The sequence below is a fragment of the Ailuropoda melanoleuca genome, chromosome 12 (genome assembly GCF_002007445.2).
Source record: "Ailuropoda melanoleuca isolate Jingjing chromosome 12, ASM200744v2, whole genome shotgun sequence".
Lineage (NCBI taxonomy): Eukaryota > Metazoa > Chordata > Mammalia > Carnivora > Ursidae > Ailuropoda > Ailuropoda melanoleuca.
The window spans coordinates 44,262,325-44,285,688 of NC_048229.1; the positions used below are offsets into that span (position 1 = coordinate 44,262,325).

General features: G+C 50.6%; 1 protein-coding gene across 18 annotated transcripts in view; it reads right to left on the bottom strand.

The window, feature by feature from the left end:
• ZNF536 (zinc finger protein 536) overlaps positions 1-23,364 on the bottom strand; it is a 431,212-nt gene that overhangs the window by 311,933 nt on the left and 95,915 nt on the right. For all 18 annotated transcript variants that reach the window (XM_034638014.1, XM_034638019.1, XM_034638018.1 and 15 more), the window contains one exon: positions 6,693-6,808. The gene's annotated coding sequence lies outside the window, so the exon portion shown is untranslated. The remainder of the gene's footprint in view (positions 1-6,692; positions 6,809-23,364) is intronic.

Below are 23,364 nucleotides of genomic sequence, written 5' to 3' on the forward strand. Positions count from 1 at the left end.
CAGAGTGAATTAGAAACAATCAACAGACACTGAAGGGGAAGGTGATTGTTATTAGGCAGCGGGGCTGGGATCGGGCTGCCCAGATGTGGTCGTGCATATCAAGGACAGGAAGCAGCAGTTTAATTCAGGAAGCCCTGGCGAACAGGGCAGCCGAGAGGAGAAAAGTCCTTTGTCGCTAATAAGCTGGAAGTTACTTTGATAACAGCAGGGTTAGACTCGAGAATAAAACACATTTCTTTCACTACCACACACCATTAATATCACAGAAATGCGGGCCGAAGCGCTGACGGTGTGCACGGGTTTAGCCGCAGGCCTGCCTTGCCCTGAGGCCTGGGAGGCCTGGGAGGCCTGGGAGGCCGGTGCGAGGCCCCACCTGGCCCAGGGCCTCCCCCACCTAGACCAGAGCCTCTGCTCCTTCCAGGGCCAGGCTCCTCCTGACCACGTCCCCCCCACGGCCGCCCTCCAGAAATGTCGTCTGACCGAAAAAGAATAAAGATAGTATTTCATTATTTCCTGGTGTCAGGCCCTCCCGTCTCTGTGGCCTGTGGGGAAGGTGCGAGCCCGGTAAACAGCCTCCATATAATGAAGTCCATGTATGCAGCAACGAAAAACAATTTTATATGCAGACAAGGCCCGATTTCATAAGAAATTACTTATGCAGGCGTTCTGCAATTATCCTGTGATACTTTCAGGCAACAGTCTGACAGCAGTTGTGCAAACAATAAAGGGATTACAGAAATAAAAACAAATAATATTACACACACAGAAACTCCATGTTGCATGTGGACGGGATGAAGGGAGCCAGGCAGGGGCCAACAGGAAGTGAGGCCGGAGAGCGGCCCACCGTCTACCCAAGCACTTAGACTACAGGGAGGCTCACTCCCCAGCACGCTGACAGGAGCCTGGAAGCTAGATGGGAGTCTGCCCCCTCAGCAGACCTGCTTGCCTCTCAGGGAGCTGAGGACATGGGTCACATTGGCCGAAGGGGCACAGTCATGGGACTAGAAAGGGACAGGCAAGGGGGTGGGCTGAGCAGACTTGCCATCTTCTCTCACATCACGTGACCTCCCAGGACAGAAAACAACTTGTCTTTCCACATCATACCAGGATCCACGCATATCCAGTTGCAGCCCAGAGCCTCCAGCCACCTCGGTGCAGGGTCAGGACCGCCCCTCCCCAAACACAGGTGAGCAGACGAGGTCATCAGCCACAAGGACCCATCAAGGCTCAGGAGGCCGGAGGCATTGACCTCCAACAGGTAGGAGGAAGGAAGGGCGGTTCTATCATGTGCTCCCGAAGGGCATGAATCGAACTCACCCATCGCCATGTCCCCATATTAGATGTGGGTGGGCACCTTATAACTCAGGAGTCGGGGGGAACCCAGTGAGATGGGATGCAGAGGCTGGCAAAGGGGCATCGTGACCACCCTCCCCAGAAGAGGGGTGCATTCTCCTCTCCTTGGGGCAGCAAATGTCCCCGTGCAGCCAGGGCTACCCCTGGCCTCCCTGAGAGAAGACAACACGGGAACACAGAGGGGATCGAGGACCTGCAGATGCTGTGTGTCCCGTGCACGGTACCTGCCCAGAGCCTGGACTGTCCTGTGGGCATCCCAGGGGGGCGGGGAGGGGGGTTACAGGCCACGTTTCCTGAGCACCCACTGTGCTCGGTGCTGAGTGCAGGCCTCACAAAGCGCGGGCTGCAGCTCGGCCCAGTCTACAGACCCTTGCATTTGCAGAAAGGTTTTTTAAAACTTAAATTAGTTGGTAACATTAAAGGAAAAAAAAAAAAGAACTGGATTTTTTTTTTAAACTTCTTTCCTTAAAAACTACAAAGATCTGGAAAAAAGTCTGCCCAGAGCCCCAGTGGCTGCAATGACGAAAGCTGAGGGGATGCTTTCAGTAGGGTCTGCTCTCCCCAGCCTGCTCTGTCCACCCCTAGTTTCACACATTTACCATTGAAACCCTGCATTTGGGTTTAGGACAACACCCCAGAAAGAGCCAAGGCCTGTCCAGGACACATAGTAAAAGGCTGGGCCAAAGCCTCCCTAGGTGTCCCCATCCCCAGGAACTCACTCTGGGGCAGAGCCCAAACCCTCCCCTAGCTGAGCTGGCTTCAGCACTGATGATCTGTGTTCAAAACCTTCGGGGTTCTGCAGCCCTGAAATGGGCCGATTAGAATTGCAGAGCAGCAGCCCTCAATCACCTGCATGGGTACCAGGACCCCACAGCCAGGTCCTGGCCTCCCTGTGTCCTGAATGTTGGCATACATCAAACCCAAGTAGGCCTTAGGCTTGGCCATCCTTGCGTTCCAGGAAATTTGGAAAGCAGTGTGGATTTGGTACACATCGACTGAGTTTGCTTAAAGCAGGCTGCAACGAATTCTGTGGATTACGAACGGCAGAGGTGAGAACTCTCCATCAGTGCCCCCCACTCCATGTACCAGGAACTGTTCTAGGTGCTGTGGGAGCGGCTAGACACACAAGACGGCCCCAATCCCTGCCATGGCCTCCATCAGCAAGGAGCGGCCCCCACACTTCCCACAGCGGCCTGAGGGGCAGCCCACTGTGGTCAGGGGAGGGCCGGGCTGAGCACAAACAGGCCTTGGGCCTCAGTCTCTAAACTTACAAAATAAAGGTAGCTTTGATGGCCACGGCTTCTGCTAGCCCCAGGGTTCTCTAATCCCCAAGAATCTTGACTCTGAGACCCAGTCTGCATGTTCATGGACAGCCCCTGGATCAGCATGAACAGGCAGTGCTCACAGCTCAGTTCGGAGTAGTGCACGGGACGTGCCAGCCCCTGCAGAGGCCCACGCGGACTTGGGCAGACCACGGCTCCCCGAGAAGGGAACCCCCGAAGCCTTCCACCTGCACTCTGCCCAAGCCCACAGCTGGGGGGCCCAAGAAGCTCTGGATGAACAGCCACAGGTCGTGACTCACCATGTCGCCTCTGAGGGCAGGGCCCCCAGGGCAGCCGGCTCCCTTTCCTGCACCCACAGGGCCTGCAATCCCTGACTCCCAGCTTTAGACGTCCCTGTAGCAGAAAATACAGGCCACGGCAAACAAGAGCAGGTTCACGTCACTTACAGAATCGGGGCACCTCAGAGCAGCCCCACACCCAGGAAGTTGGGCTTCTCAAGACACACGTCTGGTCACAAGCAACACAGACACAAAACAAAGTCAGCACTCCTCGCCGTGGTCTGCAAACCCATGTCCAACCCAGGCCCTCCAACCCACCTACCCTCTCCCCAGAGCTCACAGTGCTCTAGCCTCACTGGCCTGTACTCTGTCCCTCAGACATGCCACATTCTCCCTCACCACAGGGCCTTTGCACTTGCTGTCCCCTCTCCCAGGAATGCCCTTCCTCCAGACCGTCACCCGGCTGGCTCCTCCATGTCCTTCAGACCTCAAACTTCCAAAGTGCCTTCCTCAGGAGGGCCATCCTCACCACCGACCCCTCCCAAGTAGAGCACTTTCCTGCCCTCTCTCCCACCCAGACCTTCCTCATGGTGCTTATCACTATCCGACATCAGCTTATCCACCGTTGCCTTGTTTCCTGCTCTCTAGCCCCACAATAGATGCTCCTTAAGGGCAGGGAGCTTGTCTGTCTTGGCTAAGGCCGTACCCAGGGCTGCCCCATGGCCAAGTGGTCAGGCTTCAAAATCAGGAAGAAGCATGCTCCAACCTTGGCCTTACCAACCAACAGCTGTGTGACATGAGGGAGGCCACTTAACTTCTCTGGCCTCAGTTTCCACGCCTGGAAAATGGAACAAATAACAGCAGCTGCCTGGTAGGGACCGGGCAACAATGAAGATAATCCCAAGAGACTCCACCGGCTCCACCCCGCCTGTTTTCCAGAGTCGGAATTATCTCTGATTTTCGTTTTCTCTCGGGCTACGCGGCAGTCACACCACCTTACTTTCCTACCTCATCCAGCTGCTACGAAGGCGTTTGCGGGGATCTTGATCTTTACCTCCATGAGCCTGGAGATCTCCTGGTGAAGATCAAATACGACGCAAAGCCCCACACACATATGCAGGGCTTATCATCATTATCACATAGAAATTACAATTATTCGCTCCCTCCTCTGTGCTCCCAGAGTGCCGCTACTACAGCATTTAACTGAAGTAATTACTGCTGTAGGAGGGCTGTTGACTCATACGGCTGTGCCAGGACAACGGGGCCGTCTCGGGACAGCCGCAGCCACGGCAGGGCTAGCGCCCCAGTCCCGGGCCCTGCCCCCACCACCCGGCACGGAGGGGCCCCACCACGTCCGTCAGAGGGGGGCAAGGTCCTGTGGCCTCTGAGATCCACTGCCCTCTGCACACCCTGGGGTCTTTCCGAAGGATGACGCCGAGGAGGGCTGGACGGCCCCACCTCATGATCCTTGCTGGGGATTCTCCGGAAATCCATGCTGGGGTGGGATAGTAAATCATTTTCTGACGCGTGTGAGAGGTTCAGGTCCTGATGGGTCACTTAGGGTTTCTATGCACTGGCGCTTTGTGGGGGCTGTCTGCTTGTCCCAGAGCTGCCCTTGTACAGCATTTCACAGAATACTTTGAAGGTCAAGTGCCCATTTCAAAGGATGGGGAGGAAGGGCGTTGGTGGAGAGAACAGAAGCAAGGGTCCCGACAGGTCCCTTCAGGAGTCCAGAAATGGCCCAGCTAGCACATCACGGCTCCAGGCTACTCAGAGAGGGAGTCCGACTCAGGACCCAAGAGTCCCCAGTGCTGAGGCTGGAAAGTCAGGATGGAGGAGCTTGTCTCTAAGATCTATCCCCCTTCCTGTTCTCTAGAACCCAGAATTTGTTCTTGCATATAAGTTGCAAATCCTACTTCCAGTGCACATGACCCTGAAGTTATTCCAAGATTTACCTTCTCCATGCGGGAAGATCTCCCTGCCTTCTCACGGCCAATCCCAAGAACATTGCATCATTGTTCTTTATCTTCTTGGAGGCCCAGAGCATGCAGAGATGAGTAGCTCTTTAAAATGCAGGCTTCCAAGGCAGAAAACCTGGTAAGGCTGGTGCGTGACCTATTCTCCAGAGTTTGAGAAACCACCCGAAGGAGGGTTGTGTCCATTCACACACGAAGCTCAAGTCAGTCCAGCGCCTCCTGCTTGGTCCCCCCCACCTGGTCCGACACAGCGGCTCAACCTTCTCTCTCCTTCCCTGTCCAAGACTGGTCAAGGGAAATGGCCAGCACCCTTGCAGTGTCTCCTCTCCCACTCAAGAGGCACAGAGCATGGAAAGTTCCGGACGAAGAAGGTGCACTGGCCCCCCCCCCCGGGAAACCCAGCCTCACCCGTCTCCCCTACCTGAGGCCCTGAGCAGTGATGCTACACGCGGCTCTCAGAAACTGTGAGCATCCACGCGGCAGAATTCCTACCATCAATGTAGCAGCTAAATATTGTAAGACTCCTAACTCCCCCATCTGTGTTTTGCCTCCCAAGAGGGAAAATAGTCTTCACAGACATTCCCTTATCTGGCAGGCAAATTCTAAACCTTACTGGCAATCACAGGCTTGTTTTCCCAACCAAACAGCTATGGAACCAAAAATTGTTCTGCCTGTGATATGCTGAGGAGGGAACTAGCCAAACAGCTCAGTCTGGAAGCCCAGGGCCGGGAAGCCCTTGGGCTTCTCCATCGCTGGAGAAGACCCCGTGTTCCGCAGACATCCCCGCTGCCAGGGCAGGCCTGCCCGGCCGCGGATGGAAGCCACAACGGCTGCTGTTCACCGCTCCTCGTTCTTAACACGGAATACACCCACCGAGAAACTGACGGAAAACACTCACCACGGTGTGAAATCAACACTTTTTTACTCAAATAAAGGGGAGGGGGGAGGAAAATTTCCAACCCTGTTGCTGCAAATATTTTCTCCTACAAGATCACGCGAGGCAGGGGCACCACGGCAGCTCTGGGCCCTGCCACCAAGCGCACCTTGGCATCCTGCAGCCTCACTTCCCAGTTTATGGTCTTTCCCTGCATTTCACCTGGCCCTTCCCATCCTTAATGCCGGAAGCCCATACCTGTGCAATTGCTAATAAACCGAATCTGATGATAAGTGTAGGAGCCTAATTGATAGGGGCCTTTATCGACTGGCCTTGATGTCTATCTGAGGTTCTCAACAGCCAAGATTTAAATGTTTCATTTTATTTTTAACTTTCCCTTTTCCACATTTCAGCAATGTCAGGCAAAGAGGTATGGTTTTACTATCAGAAAGAATCATGGTGCAGAATAATTTATGACTTCAACTTGGGCTTTCAGAAAAGCTATTTCAAATCTTCACTTTGATTTGGTTGTATCAAAACTACTCAAAATAACAGCGGCCCTTTCTCGGAACCAGAATATGTTAGCGGCACCTCAGGATTGTGAACTGAAGCCTCAGATTTATCCCAGAAGAAAACTTGAGAAGGGAATTAAGCCACAGAGGGGGAAAGTCACCTTTTTTCCCCCACCCCCCCCACACCCCCGCACCACATTTGGGTAAAGGTCCCACCAGCCACCACTCACCCAGAGCTTTCAGGCAGGCGGACTGGTCCTACCTGCCCTGGTGGTGGGGGGAGGCTGGGAGGAAGCCCCTGGCCAGGAGGAGAAAGCAAAGGGCTGTTTGGTTGGGATTTGTGTTAGGTCAACTCGACAAAGCAGGAGGAAATGATGTGTGTCCAGGGCAAAGAGTTCTAATATTGTAAGACTTACCTTAGCAGCTTAACTGCATACTTGTCTTAAGGACTGTCAGTCTGGTAACAAAATACCCCAGAAAAGATGTAGCCGATCCAGGCACTGACAGATCGCCAGAGGGGCGTCCCGGTTCCCTATCACAAAAGGAAATAGAGAAAGAAATGATGTAAAGTGAAATGTAACAAATTCACCAAATCACAGCAATATGCAGAGGTCAAGGAAATTCAACTGAAAAGGTTAAAGATGAAATCAAATCCGGTGTAGGAGAATGAAAATCTATCCCAATGCAAGGCCACCAGTGACGTGCTGTAGACAAGAAGCTAAATACTGCCTAGCACTGGGATCTTTCATTTTCATCAGATCAATAAAAGCTTATATTTATCAGGATTCCAAGCAGCTGCCACTTCTGACAACCTCCACTTTATTTTCCCACTCCTTGTGCTGTATCAGGGCAAGGAAGAGAGGAGAAGCAGCTTTTAATGCTATTTACACCTGAAGACACAATTCCATTAAGAGGTCCTGTTTTGTTAAAGAAACAGGGATTGATATGATTATATTGGCAGGAGCGCGGGAAGCCCCTTTGTTCTTCCCCCTATGTTCTCCCCTCTGCAATCCAGACCCAGCGCGGAGATTTCCTGACACGAAGTCTGTGTGCGAGCACTTTTTTGTTCAAACTTACCATTTACAAAGAGAGGCGAGGCTTTCTGCTAAAACAGTTACCACTCTAATCATCTGTACAACAATATTTGCTATCAGGCATTCTAAATAGATTATCACCAGTCCATCTGTGTCATTATTGATTTATAAGGCTTTAAGCAGCTTTAGAATGGAAGCTTTCCCACTGAAGGGTTTCTTGTATAAATCAGAGCCGTGCTCAAATATAGCAGCCATCACTCAAGATATTGTTCTTAAAATCATAACAAGAAGGAGAAAATGATAAATTGCTTGTAATATACTGATCCAAACTGATATGCAAATCTTGTTTTTTAAATATATTACTTGAGTAAAAAGAGGCATCATTAACATATGAATGCTATATGCAAATGATAGTGACAGAGCAGATGTTGGCGCATGTAATTGACCTATATGTGAATTGCATCAGAGCCTTAACTCTATTAATTCACTACCCAGTAACTAGATATTGTCCAAAAAGTACATTCTTTGAAACCATATACTGGAAGCAAAGCTGACAGGGTTCCAAGGATTCTGAAACAAGGTCACTGTCACTAGTATTTTGCTATCATCTGCATTCCCCTTCTTATGGATGACATCATCATGGGGCCGTGTAAATCGATCACTTAATAGCATTTAGAAAATACTGCAGTGGGGAACAGGTTATAAAAAAAAAATGCCCCAGTTTTATTCTTTTTCTTGGCAGAAATGTCATACCTCTTAAACTGAGGGTTTGTGCATGAGTGCACTGTGAAACACACAGATGCCATTTTATTCCCCGTCTTTATTTTTCCACTTCTTCTCAGAATGACATTAAATTGTATTAAATAGCCTTTTGTCCACAGGGCACAGACCACCCCGCATATGATAATGTATTAATGCCCCACGTTCCAGCCACTGAGCTGAAACATTCTGAGACTTGGAGGATAAGTATGAAGCACCATTGTGTGTATAGCCTGCTAACAACTGTGACACATACTAATAGAAACATACCTAATAAATTACTGCTTTCAGGTCTAGCAAGCTGACATTTCTCTGCAAGGGACAATTTTATATTTGTGGCGCAGAACAAAATTGCTTCATATGAAGCCACTGTGGATTAGCATAAAAATTAACACTTAAATTTCGGCTTATTTTCCACCCTCTCCTCCTGCCACAACAATCAATTCCTCTTATAAATCTGATTAGATTTTATGATGCTTATTATTCAGAGCATGTCTCAACACAGCATTCACAGGCTTGAAGACTATTTGTTTAAATAGAAAAAAGAAGCAGATAAATCTATAGGTATTTTTTATTACCCCATTCCCCACCAGTTTCTTTCTCATATTGTAACATCAGTAATTGATTGCACACATTAATTAACATGTAAGGTAGAAATTCTGCATTATGCATGATTTATTTTCCTATCTGGTGAGTAGGTTTGTCTGCTGCCCTTGTGTTTCTAGGACATTGGGCTCGATTCTGGTCCAGACATAAATGCCAATGCTCATTCCCCCTGAAAGTTATTAATGTCAGATATGAAATGAGATTTTTTATTTCACCTGCTTACTAATCCACAAAAGCTGTTTTGAGTGATGCAGGCTTAAACGCCAAAATTTGAAATGATATATTGCTATATCTGATAACATGCAAATATGTTCATTAGACATAATTTAGCAGGAGAGAATAGCAACACTTTTATAACAAGTCTAGGTCAAAAATGGTTGTTAATTAAACAAGTCATGAAAAATGGCATTACAAGGAGACCGTCCAGCAGACACCAGACTTCCTAATGATATGCCGCTGATAGGTACCCAACGCTTCCCACTAAAACGGAGGGGGGGGGAACTTTCTGAGCGTTTCACATCATCTAAAGCAAGGTTAACAAAACTATACCTACATTAGGAACTTCAAATTGATCACATACTCTCCTTGGATTTTAATGGTAACACACTATACTTCTCCATTTCAAGACGTGATTTCACTTTCTGTCTTAGTGGCTTAAAGTGATTTATATGGTTGACTCCTTCACAAATAAACCAGAAAAGAAATTAATATTATATCCGGCCATGCTGCTGACTGTCCTGAGTGTTTATGGCTGTGTATTTTAAATCAAGACGAGCAATAAGCATAAGGACGGTTGGACGGTGAGGGCAGGGTTGGGCGCCGAGGCGGATGGAGGATGAAGGCAACCCACAGGGGGAACTGCGCGCGTGCCTGCGTCTCCCTTTTCCTGCAGTCCTTCGCATGGCGACGCTTCGGTTGCCTAGGAAACCGGCGGTAATAAGAACTCTTTTGATTGGCCACGAGTTGAGATTCAAGTGGGCGGGGTTCTGATACACAGGTACTACTGGCCACCTTGTAGTGAGCAGCTTGGTTTCTTGGGGTGAGGCTTCATGAGTACCTGGGGGAAGGAGGGTGCCTTGGGAGTTAAGTACAGTCTAAAGGAAGGCGGGGTGAGTTTCCAACTGGTAACCCATGCCGCCTTCTGGGCAGCGTGGAAAGTATTCATAGAGTGGGAAGGGCAGAAAACATCTTCTGGGACCAACAGATCCCCCTCACCCCAGCCCGTATGGATGAAAGCCATTGGTTGACGTTCTACTCATCCAAATGATCCTTGTAGCCAGATTCTTGAAACACAGTGTGTAAAGCAGGAAAAACACCTCTATGCATCTGGAGTCGTGCACAGTAAGGACAGTTGAGTGGGAGAGCAAAGAACCATCTCAGCAAACCAAAAGAAGCCCACGTCTAAGCCATCGGAACGATCAGCCTATATTCATGACACCAACTCGGGCACGGAAGTTATGTTTAATCCTCACCCGTTTGGTGGAGGCAGGTCCGTCTGCAAATACTTCACGTCCAAGTGTAAAATACTCGCTCTTAGCCTGGCTTGCAGGCAGACAACATGACCACTACAGCTAGAAATCTCACCTCACCTTTGCATTGCGTTTTATGGTTTCTGTGCTTCCAAACCCAGAATCTCAACTAGTGAAACAGGAGTCGGGGCATTCATCTCACCCGCCTTTCATTGATAATGTGAAGTTCTAAAAAAGAAAATGGATGAAACCTTGGTGGAGGAAGTGAAGGAAATGGTAGTTCTCTAGGACCCTTGGTATCTTTTGTATCCCCCCGATGCCCTCACCTGCATCTCCTACCCACTCACTACATGAGTTCATCTGGACAGACAGCCCCTCCTGTCCTGTCACACCACAGTCTTGGTTCCTTGGACCTAACTGTCTACTGCTTCCCCATGGGAAATTCTGCCAGGTCTCACATTCCAGGAGCAGCCCAAGGATAGTTCAGGGTCACAGGACTTGTTGAGGAGGTCCTGGGGGGACCCTATAAATTCTCAGGCAATGGGGAAGCCCTGGGGAGGGAGGCCTCAAAGACCCCAGCACACAAGTGGTACATGGATTCCCCCAGTCATGGTGGACAGGCTAAGCGGTGCCTCTCACAGGCCAACGATTCCTTCCCGGGACCTCCAGCACTATGTACCAGACGTCATGTGCCTCTACACCCGATGATGAGAAAGATGCCCAGGCCCTACCTGGGGTCATGGTTAAACTATTCCCCATTTCCCCAAAGGCTTGAATTCATTTCAAAGTGTCTCATCTGTTGAATGAATGAACTAACTAACGCATCCATGAACAGATAGGTGAAGAAGTGACTAGATGCAAGGAGGTCTGCTTGAATGGATGGACAGAGATAAGTGAAGAGTGAAAGAGTTTTTTAAAAAAGTAATAAATGCATGGATTAAAGTGTAAATGCACAAATGCATATGTAAATGAAAAGTGCCTCATGAATGGATGAAAGAACACCACTGGTATCTTTTTAATGGGCAAGTATCTACACCAGCTCCTGCAGGCCCACCCAGCGGGCTCATGGACAATGTATGAGAAAAAACAGTAGGTAAGGACTTGTTCTTTGTCACGGGGTTTGGTCACCCATCCTTGGCTTCCTTCTCGTCTCTCAAAGAGCACAGACTCCCAGAGAACCGGGTGGGGCAGCCAGTAGGATTCTGCACAAACTCTCCCAGGTTCATGGGGGAGGCAAACATTCCCACCTCCTGGCTGACCCTGGAGGAGGAGAGAAGTCGGTCAGGTGGGTCTGACCAGGAGACAGCTGCCCGGTGCACCCCTGCACCTGCTGGACCTTGACAGAGTCTTCCCAGGGGGCAGGAGCCACAGCCGTTAGGGGCACACATCGTCGCCTAGGGCCCGGGACGCACCGGAACTGATCTGGACGAGCCACACCATCACCCCAGCCTCCACTGCTTCATTCCCTGAATGGGGATAACGTACCCAATAGTGCGTAGCTCAAGGTCTGGAGCCAATTACGGCTCAGCTAGCAGCCATCATCATCGGAGATGGCCGATGGTTCTGCCCTGTGGGTTCTGGGTCCCCTGCCCGTGGAGAGCTTGCTCCCAGGTGGACATCCAGCTCTACCAAATGTGCTGGTGGCCAGGCTATTCGAAGCAGGGGACTAGACCATAGGAACACTCACGGCTGCCTTCAAGTGTTTACTTTATGTCTTCTACCAAGCTCCACTGATTTGCCTGAATATAGACATTTTCTACTTAAAATGACTATCCAGAGTTCATCTTTATAATTCTTTGCTCTTCTGTGGAACTTGGCTTGCTATCTACAGAACCAAGAACTTGGTCTAGATCGTGTTCTGAGCTTTGTCCTTTTCCAAGGAAATCTTCCCACATGTGAGTGGATGGAAGAACACAGTCAAATCCGCAGAGGAGAGCCCTGAGTCCTCCCCTTCCTTTGGCTCTCATGACCTCTCCTTGGAACTTCTGGGGTGTCACGGAAGCCAGTTTGAGAACTATTGGACTGGCGACTTCCGGATGGCCAGAAAATTGTTCATTACTGTTAGTTGCATGGGGAGTCATGTCCTGGATTCCTGGGAGTCAGCAGGACCACATGCGAACGCCAGGACAGTCATCAACACCTAGTCAACCTGGCGTTGCTCAGGTGCACAAAAGCTAGAGAGACGCCTCCAGCCCTGCTTAGCCTCCAGCTCCTTTCTTCTACTTCCAGCCCGGCCATTAATCCCCAGCTAGAGGCCAGCTCCCTTTGAGGCAGGCAAACTGAGCCTCAGCCCCAGGCATGAGCCCTGAGGAAGAATACAGGCTTCTTGGATCTACGGCGCCTGCGGTAGCTAATGCTGCCTTAGGCCCATGTTAGGAGAACGAAATACCCTTCAACAAACTGGCCATAAGACCCTGTCAGAGATCATCTCCCAGAACGAAGACAGGAACTCATCAGAAATTTCTCGGAGCAGACTGACTGCATTTTCCTCTTTCCTCACACCTTAACTAGAGGAGGGACAGTTTGAGCCAAATTTCCGTCACCTGCATACCACCTTCTCCTCACCACATCTGCATATACCTGTACCATTACCTATTAGGAGTTGTCTTGAAACTGACTCACAGGTTCTCTTCCATCAATTTGTTTCAGTTGGAAATTTTATATAATACTGCCCGAATTTTTTTAAAAATCACAGTATGTATTCCTCATTTAATATGTAAAATCGATGTCCTGCTGTATCAAAGAGAAACATGCTGGGCCATGTAGATTCTGAAGTCATCTCCTAGCAGCAGCGGGGAGACAGTGTAGGGCATCCCAACTTTGGGGGGGGACCTGGGCGTGAACGTTCCCCCGTGACATTTCTGACTGGAGCACCCAAAAACCTGGCTAAGTCCCAGTTTCCTGATCTGTAAAATGGGAATGATAATAGTACCAGTCTTATAAGGTTGTTGCAAGAGTTGAATTAAGTGAGATAATTAATTAATGATTAATTAATTGAGATGACGTGCCTGGCACGTAGTTAGCTGTTGCTGTTGTTGTTATACTAAAAGATAAGCCAGAAGGAGGGGGAAAATCTCACAGGCTTGGCCATCTATCCTGGGTCCCCCCCTACAGAAGGTGAGCTCACATACACTGAACTAGACAAGAGGAGTGACACAGGGACAAGGCCACAGGGCTAGGGATCCTCAGCCTGCTCTGCACCCAGCCCCGCCGACAGGCCACTATCAACCCCTGGAGTCCCTTCTCTGCACGCCTGGACACTCCCAAGTGTACAATTTGGGGCTTGAACTCACAGGTCTCCAAAGGACCTTCTGGCCGTGGAGAAATTGAGTGTCTGAGGCCAGCACAAGCCCAGCCTTGGTACATAACCACTCTGCTCCAGCTTCCAGACCATGGCAGGTGCTGGTGAGGGGGCGAGGGGAGGGAGGGGCAAGAAGTAACTGAGACAAAAGCCCCAGGGTTGGCACAAACGAGGAAGCAAAGGAGGCACACATCGGGTCCCCAGTCTGAGGCCCGTCACTGGAGGAAGGCCTCGAGCATGGGGGATGAGACCTGAGAGTTGGCACAGGTGTGCACATCAGCACTGGCTCCCATCCCCCCAAGTGCAGCACCCTGGGCTGGACCTCCCCTTTGGCCTGCTTTCTGGGTCCCACCCAAGGCTTTGGCTCACTTCCCCAACACTCTCTGCTTGTGGCCATCACAACCATCACATCGACACATTACCTTAAGAAGTCCTCAAATGGCACACTTCCTATGGCACACGGGGGGGTGATGGGTCTCCTGCCTCCTCCCCAACCCACCCCAGCATCCGTGGGTGGGACTTTCTCAGCAGCAGAAGTGTGTGTCTGTGTCCTGAGCAGCATCTGGTTTCTCCAAGAATAGATCACCATCTCCCAGTTTTTTACATCAAAGGGTCCGTCCACAAGAGTGTATCCGTTTTACAGATACAAACAAGAAAGGCACTCCCGCAAAAATCTGTAGAAACCATGGGCCTTTGCCATGGCAAATTCATGCATGCATGTTGGAGTGTTAATCCCATTGCCTGGCGGCTCTGGGGCTCCTCTGAAACCCCCAGTCAGAAGCCCTGTTGCACACCACCCCTTCCCTCCTTGTCTCTGGATGGGCACCGGCCCACAGGGGAAAGACCTTCCTGCAGACACCTCCCCCAGGGGGAGCATCCCCCAGGGCCAGCCCCCTGCACTGGGAGAGGGAGGTGCTGAGAAGCTGGTCCACATCAGTCCATGGAGCTTGTGATGACTATTGCAGAGAGACGTTCGCCCACCCCAGGAACCACTAGGTGTAGGCTTCTGGATGAACGTACACATGCGGAGGTCCGTTCTGGAGGCATAAACACATGCTCTCTAAAATAGGCAATGTTGAGTCTCTGGTACAAAATGAGGGTATAAAGCCAACACTGTTTACAATTTGCTGGCTCCCTCAGACTTGCAAGCCCTTTTCCAGAAACAGTCATCTGAAAGGCACTTTCTTAGGAGCGGGTACTTATCTTGCTCCCAGGCAAGCTAGCGTGATGCTACCATAGAAGGTTTTCCCCAGGGGCCCACATGTGTCCCCATGGGGGCGGCCCCAGGGAAGCAGCCTTGGGACCCGCCGAAGCCCAGGACCAGTCCCTGTCCTTTTGTGAACGGGCTCATCCCAGCAGGCCTGACCAGCCCTGCCACTCCCTGGCCAAGCACGACGGTTGACAAAACCCCAGTCATTTCTTCAGGTGTTCGCCGCCCTACAGTCTTTATGAAAACAAACCGTGTAAGAAAGCAACAACAACCACAAAAATGTATTTTCTCATTTCTTTGAATTGTTCTGCTTGGCAATTTTATTGCACATTAGTTCAAAATAAGCTGCCAATAAAGTTGGATAAAATTAAACTCATACTGGAGTCTTTCCCTCAATAATTTGTGTCGGGTTGTTTTTATTTTCATAAGGATTTGAAGTGCAGCATTATCTTAGGTTCAGAATTTCACTGTCTGGATGGTCCCAACTTAACTCCTACCAGGCTTATGAATTCCAGTCTCAGCTCTTTTAAAATGAGTTGAGTTTCACTGTCACCTTCAGACCAAGAGGTCTTTGTGGCCGTTTATCTTTTCCTGTACAAAAAGCACAACATAACACCAGAACCTTGCATAGTGTAATTAGGCTTTAGAAAAATCATGTGATTTCTAATTTAGCAGAACCTCAGAACACTGCCTGATCCACACCCCGAAGTCAACATCGGTTTGCATGTATGATTTCAGGAAAATGCTTGCTTTAAAGGTAGCGTTTGTGGAGAGGCCAAAATGATTCACTTTCAGATGGCAAAAAAGAAACATCTTGGGAGTAAAAATAATGTGCTATCGTAATTTGAGTATAGCAAAAATCAAACATGGTGTGTTGTAAGCAGACAATAGGAATTTTTATGCAACTAAACATTTTTTGGCTATCTAACCATGATTTATACAACTAAAATGATAAATTTAATCCCATCACCAGTAGATCAATTGCAGGTATAACAGATAAAACCTGAATAAATCATCGTATCACTGTATTGGAAACACAAACAGCAGATAGAAGGGGAGTTCAGACTTCAAACTGAAATCTGTTTCCAGGCATTCCAAGGACAATGTGCAGTGGAGAAGTTCAATGTATACATAAAGTCATCTGATCCAAATATGCTAATGATTTTTATTGGTCAAATCTTAAAAGTGAGGTTTATTTTTATGAGTATGCATTAATTAACCCAGCATGTACTATCTTTCAGACTATCTTGCCAGGGACTTTCATTTAAACATGTTTATTGTGAAATGTTTGCATTCTCCACATTTGTGGCCCACACACAGATTATTTCATACTTTCCTTTAGAGCACTTAGAAAAGTTAAAAGGAGTTATTGTTTTTGATTAATGCCATTTTGGGCAGTTAAAAAAAAGAAAGAAAAAAAAAAGGAGTTCCAAACCCTAGCTCTGCATAAATTCTTTGACATTAAAAACAATCTCTGTAAGTTCCAGGGCACAGAGATCTGGGGGGGGCGGGGGCGGGTTTGTTTTAAGGTGGCCTGCTGAAACCGAACCTTATTCACTCTGCTGTTTGCATGAACCCATGCAGGATAGCAACGGCCCCGACGTGGTACAGCTATCAGTCGCAAAAGGAGACGCAGCCTGCTCGGGGCCGTGGTGTGGTGCCGCGCAGATGGGAGTTCTAAAGCCTTGCCTGTCATCTTTTGATTAAGAAAAGGAAATGATTTCACTAAAAAGATATTCCCTCTTGTGTTGTTTTGTTTTAACTGAGTTTGTACTTTCCACCAAACTGGACATATTTATTGAGACTCATAAGTTACTTCGCGATTACCAACATCACTGCAATCTCAACAAACTATTTTTTTCCTTGCCAATTATCCAAATATCATAACTATAAAATATCTTAAAACATTCTCCATACTGTAAACATCTTAGCTACAAAGCTTCGAGTGTAAACAGTATGATGCATCAGAATGGTTTTAAGCGATGTTATAAAAACTGCTCTTAAAAACTAAACAAAAATGTAAAGCTTCCATCTGTTTTATGATTTTTCCACTGCCGAACGGCTGCTGTGTGCCAGTTCACTGAACCGTGGCTTGCTAAAGAGATTTCTGGGGTCACAGATTGAAAAAACAAAGAGCACGTCTTTAATGGTGGGATTTTTTTTCTCAAGTCTTCCTGACGTGGCTGGAACCGAATTAAGTGCGTGGCGGCAGAAGACAAGGGACCGCAGCCGCTCACGGTGCCTATTGCAGAAGTGGCCCTCTCTCTGAGAGACTTGTGTTTTATGAAGGATGTCATTTCCGCCATTACCTTAGGGTTTTGGGTGATTGTCTATCGGCGACCTCAATACGCTCTTCCTCCCTCACAGAATTTTCTTTGGAGCCTTGCATGTACAAGTTAAAAATAGACAGCAAATGGCACACTATGAAAAAGCATTCAGGCTTATTTTTGTGTACATATGCAGGTATGAGACCGGATAGTTTAAAGACTGTGGTCTTCCCTCTGCTCCGGTGCCTGGGCAGGGGAAAGACTCCTCAAAGATGCAAAAGGAAAATGAGAATGTGCATGGAAGCCAGTCCTGGTGCTCCGAGGACATTGCTGCACAGGGAGTTGAGGAGGAGGGAGAAGCTGGGTCCAGTGCAGTCTCCCATCAGGGATGGGACTGCTGCCCCAGATGTGTTCTGGGAGCCCTGTTAACACCTAGCCCTTGTCCCCTGAGGCCACATCTGAGGAAAAACAGCCTCAGGGACACAGGGTTTGGGCTTCTTGGGCAGGCGAGCTGGCCCGTGTTTCCTCCAGAGATGGAGCCACTCTGGGGCCTGGGGGGGTGTCTCTGACCCCCACCCCAGGAGAGGCTCAGAGTTTGACCAGATGTCCCTATTCCTGCCACTGTCCTTTAGGAGAGCAGACGCTCCTGGAGCTGGAACAGGGTGGGTTGTGGTCTGCCAGGGGCCAGGGTTTAGCTGGGAGTCTTCCTAGGGTGACGAATGAACAGGAGACCTCCTGCAATAGAGTTATCCAGCTCGCAACTGTGGGGTACCCCAAGGTGGGAATCCTAAACAGATAGGTAGGGAAGAACACTTCCCAGTCCACGGCCACCACCCACCCACGGCCTGTCCCAGCACGACTGCCCTGTCCCCGTCTCCCTCTCCAACCTCTCTTGCACATTCCAGGGCCACACTGCCATTCCTTTCACCTGACAGTGCAGAGGCCTTATAGCCCTCACCCCAGGGTGCACTTGTCCATCTCTGAGTGGCTCTGTGGGTCAGAGTAGGAGGCCTGTCATGGGCAAGGGCCCCTCACCCAGGTCCCTGGTAAGGCCAGCATATCAGTGAGTAGCTCTCTGCCCAGGGGTGAGCAAGGTCCTGTGGGTGACACTCCCTGAGGCCAGAGGGCACTGCTTGGCGGGGGGGGAGGGGGCACCCTTGGGAAGCAGACCTGAATCCCCACACATGCTCCCTCCTCCTGATGGGCACATCCCTCCCACTGGAGTGTCACGCCTGTGCTGTGCCCAGCAGACCAGCGACCAAGAGAGACCCTTCTGGAATGAGCAGTCAGTGGTTGCTCCCCGGCCCTGTGAGCTCTTCTGGGACTCCCGTGGCACTTGGACCTTCAAGAGCCCCCGCCAGACCCCATACCACCCCACGTGCCCCCCGGCTGGGCGCCTGCAGCAGCAGCGGCCCGAAGATCACCCAGCCTGTGGGCCCTGTGGGTTGGTGTGATTCTGCGCGCATTCCAAATTTAAATCTGAGACGCTCTCCCCTTTCTTCGCTGCTCCAGAACATGGGGGAGGCATCTGCCTGGAAACAGCTGTCACCCAAAGGAGGAGGCGGCACATGCGTCTCTCCTGCGCGCACCACCGTCAAAAGCCACACATCAGCCAGGGTTACTTAGCTACAGAACTTCACAGCCTGGGGGGAGGAAGGCAGGGCCAGCAAGAGAGCCAGCACTCAGCGGGCGCCCCAGGCCCGGTGGCCCTGCGGCCTCACACGTGTCAGCAGAACTCTGCAGCGGGCGCCACGTCCCCACTTCATCGTAGGGAAACTGAGGCTCTGTGCCCAAGGTCCCGCGGCCACTAAAACAACGTGGTAATCACAATAACAAAGGATGGGAACCAATCCTCCCTAGCACGCGATCATGCTCACGGTGGGCGGGCTCCCCTCGGCGTGGCCCGGGTTCGAACCCCTACAATAACCCAGTGGAATGCTATCAGCACTGCCCTCACCCGGACAGAAGGACACGCAGACAAAGGAAGGTCCAGTAATTCGCCCCAGGCTCAGTCACCAGGAAGGGAGAGAACCAGGAGTCAAGCCCAGGCTGTCCGGCTCCCTTCCCTTGCCGCTATGCCACACTGTCTGTCATCGACGTGGCTAGCATCGTCCATGCACGAGGAGAGCACACACGGAGTCTCACGGGGAGCCCAGCTAAGTTCTTACAACTTCATGCAATAGTATATTTAATTTCTATTTTTCACTGTATCTGCAAAACACAGACACCAGGAAGATGAGGCTCAGAGCTGTGCAATCTTCTGGAGGTCCACCAGTGAACCGCCCGGAGGACAGAGGGGAGCTAGGCCTGGGGCCGGCGTGCTCCTGGCAAGGACCCATCCCGGGCTGCAGCAATGCCTCCAGCCAGGATCCGGAACGGGATTTCAGAAGACTAAAGGGACAAGCGCTGGTGTGTCGCGCTCATCAAAGCGCTGGAGATGCTGTTTGGGATTTGCTGCTCCTGCGAACCCATGTGTACTTCTCACTAAGGCTAATCTCGGTTATAATGAGGGTTTATACTAAGTCTAGAGAGAGGAGGAGGGCCAAGCCTAAATCTGCAGTTCAGGCAGACGGGGGTGGGAGTTACGACAAACACTGACCATATTTAGGAGAAGTTGGGAGACTGGGGGCGCCAGCCATTCGGCTCCACGGCCCAACTCAGCAGGCCAAGCAGCCTGGCTGGAGTGTCCAGCGCCAGCCCTGGCTTCCCAGGCGGTGCAGAGCCATAGACAGGGGTTTCCATCCGTCTCCCTTCAGGGGGTCCAAGCTCCAAGAGCAAGAAAGGGGACCAACTCGAGGGGCAAAGCAGAATTACAGAGGAGTCACAACCCGGCTGCCATCAAGAGAGGCGGAGGTCCCCAGGACGAGCCTCCAAGCACAAAACCCACAAGAGAGGGCCCACAGAGCCAGGGGCCTGCAAAGCCACCAGCTACCCTTCCCTGAGTTCCCACAGCTTGGATACAGACAGCATGAAAAATGCTGGTGGGTCAGGCTGCACTTTCCTCGAACTAATCACTAATGAAGTTTGGGGTGAGCTATTTTGAAAGCAGCCCACACAGCATAACCACACGCCGTCATCAGCTGCGATCCTCAAATGCAATTTCATTCATAATTAAATATGAAAAAGCCACCACCTTAAAATAACATCAGGGGTCACAGCTGAACTCCCCGGCCTGGGTTCTGGCCTCTGCTGACCTCTACGAGATGGTCCCCAACACCCCCCAGGCACAGGCACACAACTTCACTCCAACTCCACGAGTCCACCTGCGCCCTCCTCCAGCCCCGACACACCTGCAGGCCTGCCTCCACACTTCTGCCCATCCCACCCTGCCTTGTGTGCACACCCTTCTCCCTCCTCTCTGCCTCCAGGTGCCAGCTGGGACTCAAAGATCAGCCTGATTGATCGCCATAGCTCCAGAGAAACCTCGAACAGGCCAGACCTGATGGGCCCTTTGCCAGCTTTTGAACTCTACAGCAATTGCTTCTACAACCCTTCCACACAGGGTTTTGTGCTCTCTTCTCTTGCCCTTCCAAGCACCATTAGCATTCCACACATGGGCGTCTCAATCATTCATTCATTCATTCATTCATTCATTCATAATGCTTACTGAGCACCTGCTATGTGCCAGAGAAGCAACAGTGAATGGTCAGACATGGTCCCTGCCCTCCTGGAGGGCACCTTCTAGAGACAACAGATGAGAAATAGAGCAATAAACACGCAGCAGATTTTTCTAGCTAGACTCAGTCTGCCATGGTCAGGCCCTGCCCTATACTCATATTAGAATCCAAACCAGTGTAGGACACAGTCTACACTGACCAGCCCATGGTTCTGGGCAAGGTCACCTCCTCCCTTGTCCATCCATGGCTTTGCCTCCATATCTCCTCCTGAATCAACATTAAGGAGAGATTCATTGGGTGGGGACAGTCAGAGCTGGGTGGGTGTCAGCCCTAGAGATGGCCCCGCCTGGCACGAGCAAGCGCTGGGTCTGTGCGGTGCGTGTCTCGTCACCTCATCTCCTTCCCAGCGCCTGGTGGGGCTCCTCCCTGGCCTCTGGGCTCCCGACTCTGGAGGGAGTCCGTTCTCTCAGCCGACACGTGCCCTGAGGCTGTGAGGGCCACTTTCTGCACATTTCCCTGGTCTGTCCTTGGGCATGGACAGAATCTTCCTCGCTGGAGCAGCCCCTAGACTGTGGTCTTTAAAACATTTCTGTTTATGCACTAACTACCTGGGCTTCGGGGGTGGGCTTATTCTCTGACTTGGTCCTCCGTGGGTCTCCTCCAGCACTGCCACCACAGCTCAACATCGGGCCATCCAGTGGCCAATAAAACCATGGGGCTCAAGGTGGGGCCAGGCTTCCAGAAGCTCACGGGCCTCAGGGGACAGAGAGGCTGCACGTGCAAGGCCAGACAGGACATGTACCTGGGGGCGTTACAGCACCTTCGTTACTGAGATCCACAGTCTAACTGAGCTCCGTACACGCACGGCTGTCTTTGATCCACAGCAGCCCTCTTAGAGAGATCAAGAAACAAAGGCTCCAAGAGGTCGAGTGACATGTCCAAGGTCATGTAGCTAACCATGGAACCAATAACTGGGTCCCTGAGGCTGCTTCCTTCCCACCTGTGCTAAACTGTCCATGCTCTGGCCTCAGCTGCTTGGGTCACCCCCCAGTCCCACATGCCCTACGGAGATCTCAGGGTCCTCATCATGAACAACAGCGTCATCATGGTCAGGCCACTGTGTGATGTTCCCACAGCACTGTCATCAGCACAAACCCAGTAAACAGATGAGAAGACAGGGGCTCCGCAGGGAGCTGTGACCTCCTCGCGATGCCTGGGGAAGCATATCCTAACCTGCTGTCGTGCCCGCACACCCGGACCCTGCTCCAGTTCTCACAGTCCTACTCTCCTCATCTGACAGGCGGGAAGTAACATTCACCTGCCACAGGGAATTTGGTTAGAATCCCAAAAGAGAAAGACAGGTTTTGGAGGCTGATACGTTCCTTCAAGGACTTTCTGAGTACTCAGTGAATAAACTTTTATAAACATCTTTCTCCATCCCTTCCCAAGAATTGTGCAGCTTTGGGTCCATTCTGGATGTCAGTATCAATACCCAAACCATCGGAATTATGACTCTTCTCAATAAAGGGAGGAGAATGTTCTGAAACCCAAAGCCCTCACTTCCAATTGGCTAAACTCCTTCTTTTTCTGGTTGCTATCACACTCAAATGCATGCACGGCGCTCTCATTTTATTGAAAGTTGTGGGTCTGTCACCAATCGTGTCCATCAATAATCAGCAGATTAGCTGCCTGCTTGTGCAGACACTTCTATTTTCAACCTGAAGGGTGGTTTGGGGGTTTCTTTTAAATTTAACTATCCTCATTAAGGATTCATAGCACACCAAAAGAGCGATGTTTTTAAAAAAAAATCATCTTTGCAGAGAAGGAATATCAGCAAAAATAATCACTATTCCAGGCTCAACAATGAGTCCCTAATGAGGACAGCAGTCATCAGTTAAATAAACATATCATTAGGGTGAGAATGGATGTGTCAACACAGACACAGTCCACTAATTTGGGGGGGAGGTGGGTCGTCTGTGGTTAGTCTCGGTGGGGTCCAGCTCGGGGGTGGGTGTGTCTGGGGCAGAGTCACAGGTCACCTTTCAGAGGCAGGGCTCAGGGTGTGGGCGAGGTCAGGTTAGGTTAGGTGGGAGATACCAATGAGACAAATGTCAGAAGGTGGACAATGGGACGCTGCCCTGGGGATCAGGTAGGCCTGCAGCAGTGAGCAGGTTTTATCCAGAAAAGCTCCAGAAAGCTCCAGAGAGAGCCCAGATAACGAAGACAAAAAGAGGAGCCTCTTAGCCAGAGGTCCCACAGCCATGTTGTTCCCAGAGGCCAACGCCCACCTGGGCGGCCAGTGTGAGCACAAGGTATCCGCCCCGCTCTCCTCCATAGCAGCCCCACGGTGAGGCTTCCCCTAACAGCACAGAATCAAGCAGTTCGCCATGAGGAGTCCCAGACACTCTGTCTGGGGTCCACAGTCCTCTAGACATGAAACTGGGGCTCTAGCCAGGGATAGGGGGCTGGATCATGGAAGCATGCTCTCTCTCCTCAGAGAGTCTCTGAGTACTTCTTATGCATCAGGCAGCATACGAGATGCTGGAGGATAGCGGGGGACAAGGTGCATTCGGCCCTTTCCCTCATGGGACTTAAATTTGTGGGAGGGGCGAAGAACAAAATTAGGATAATTACAGGATGTAAGAAAATGTTACAGAGGGAATAAACAGGGTGAGAGACGCCAGCAACCGGGGCCTTTCTGAGGAGGGGACATGTGAGCCAAGGCCAGGGCCAGCAAAGGAGCAGAAGGGCAAGAGTAAGAAGCGGGGCAGTGGCTGAGGATGTGTGCATACAACAGGGGCACGTACATGCACGCTCCCCAGGGA